Source organism: Charadrius vociferus, unplaced genomic scaffold (genome assembly GCF_000708025.1).
Source record: "Charadrius vociferus isolate BGI_N301 unplaced genomic scaffold, ASM70802v2 scaffold771, whole genome shotgun sequence".
Lineage (NCBI taxonomy): Eukaryota > Metazoa > Chordata > Aves > Charadriiformes > Charadriidae > Charadrius > Charadrius vociferus.
This window is the reverse complement of record NW_009646855.1, coordinates 47,720-50,234: the sequence shown is the minus strand read 5'-3', so window position 1 is coordinate 50,234 and position 2,515 is coordinate 47,720.

Here is a 2,515-nt window from a genome sequence, read left to right as displayed (position 1 = left end):
AAAGGATTGATTGCGCATATATAATCCTTTAGACATAAACCATTGACCAAGTCTGGGGCTAGGATTGGATCCAGCCACACCTAGACTCCTCTCTGAGAAGGAGTTTAGAAAGCAAGGGGGTCTTTTCTGAACCTTGACTCAATGGGAGGGTCTCTCTGACAGTTCTGTCTGACCCTGTCCTCTATGCAGTAAATAACCAAGTGTGCCTTGTCATCAAATCTTGTTAAATCACTGTCGCATTTACTATCAAACTTTGTCAAATCCCTGTTTTATATCAATAAATATATCGCTGCTTCTCTCTATGAGTGAAGTGCATCACTCCATCTGTGACATGCTGTGTAGTCCGAGTTGCCGGCTGGGGTAGGGAAAACATATACTGTTTTTTTCTGATTTCATAGTAATTGTCTACTTTGATGAGAAACAGTTCATAATATCAGAACTGAGGTTTTGACCACATGCAGAACTTGGCAAGCATCTCTGCATGAATTTATACATTGATTAAAATTTCTGACTGATTATAAGAGGCAGAAAAATATCCCTGGGGCACGTGTCTACGCAAAGACTGATAAGATTATTATCAGAAGTTGGCTTGAACAGGCAGTCTACTGTGAGTAGAAGTAGGAGACTGGCAATGGAATATTATGCCTCGATTAATTCACATTAAGGAAGGGAAGGCCTCAGGAGTCTGGCACCAGGGCATAAAGTTCTCAGGATGGCAGCCATCAAGGGAGGGAGGGAACTTTGCAGCAAACTTTCTAATTTATAGTGAATGTGACGTTGATGGTATGAAATAATCCTGTTGGCCAGCTTGGGTCAAGTGCCTGGGTCTCTCTCCTCCTCATCCCTGCACCTGGCAAGCTCAAAACCACTGAGACCTTGAAACACACACCATAGCTGGCTACAAAGTAAATATTTTCACCAATTCAGACACTGGAGTCTTCTAAAAGTGCAGTCTTCCCAAGTATTAGAAGAGAAATTAGTCCTGTGTCACTCAAACCAGGACATTGAGCTAATTAAGAAGCTATCAGGATGGCTGAAAGAAAGGATTTAACTAGTGTCCTTAGAGACAACTAGTGTGTTGTAGAGACAGACACGACACTCAATATCCAGTTACAGCAATCATTGTCCTTTATTTTACAAGCAGTGCTCTTTTATATCCTCTTAGCTGGTTGCTTATCTGTGCATATATTCTAACATTCTACTTTTGCCCAATCCACTCTCACATCACACACCATTCAGCCAATACAATTGTTGATCATGCGCTGTTCATGCTCTGGGAAAAGCCAGGATGTTTGCCACCCCTTATCTTGTTTGCTCGGATCTTCTCAGGATTCTTCTGTCTCCTCAAGGGTACACGGGTATCTGTTCAGGGTCAGTGTTAAACTTGTATTTTGATCCCTCGGACCAGCCGAGGTCTCCCACAAACTTGGATCTTAAATCTTGCATTTTTGGAATCTGAATTCCATTTAGAAAAAGAATGAGTACACTGATTAGCATTTTGAAATAAGTACTACCTGAAACAAATGTGTAGGCATTTTAAAATAAAATAAATCTCTGACAATTGCTTGGAATTACTTAAATTCCTGTAACATATTAAGCATCAATAAAGGAAGCCTACCCAGGCTTAACTACGGAGATTCCATAACAACTGACCTACTTGCTCAGGGAAGAATCACAAATTTGCAATCTTTTTCAGCCCAGATATAGCTTAAAAAATACTTCAGTCCATTCTCAGTTTAGATTTGGGGTATGGAAGGTCTTAAAAGCTAAAATATTCATGTCTGAAACCTTAAGTCTTTCAGTGCCAAGATACACAGTTCTTTACCACCTAAGACAGACTGCAGTTAGATCCTTAATACTGATCATCTACATGCATAGTGGTCAGTCTCATTTTCTCCAGTCAATTTAACTTTTAAAGAGAACTTGAACTGTAACTCCAGGTAAAATCAATTTAATTGGTATAGATTCCCAGTCAAGTTGTAACAAAACCATTAACCTATTCCATTACAACCCTTCCTGTTTAAATGTAGTTAGGGTAAGTTTTCAAGGGTTTATTCCCTAGGGTAATTAAACTGCCTCTTATTGAACTTGGCTACCAAAAAAGCATTTAAATGGGAAATCTATTTTTTTTTTCATTTCTCGTGGACATATTTTAATTTGCTGGCAGAGCATGCAGTGGATTTCATGTCAAATCGATTAATAGAGCCAAACCTGACCTATTAAAGGTGGGGGTTTGTACCCAGACTGTTTGGTATTCCAGTTTTAAAATAAGCAGCCTTTCACTTTGCTAAAGGACGAGGAAACCTTCTAACAAGGTACTCAGGCGTCGTTCGTGCAGGGATTAGTCAGACGTGCTTATAGCTGCACCTTCCCCACGTGTGATGGAGCTATCTAACCGCCTCAGTCAGCTCAGTGTCTGGTCCATCGTGCGCTCTTCCTCCGCTATGCGAGCACCAGAGCTGTTCCTTCCGACACCACCCCGCCCCGCCCCCCCCGCAGTCCGGTCCCCTAGCAG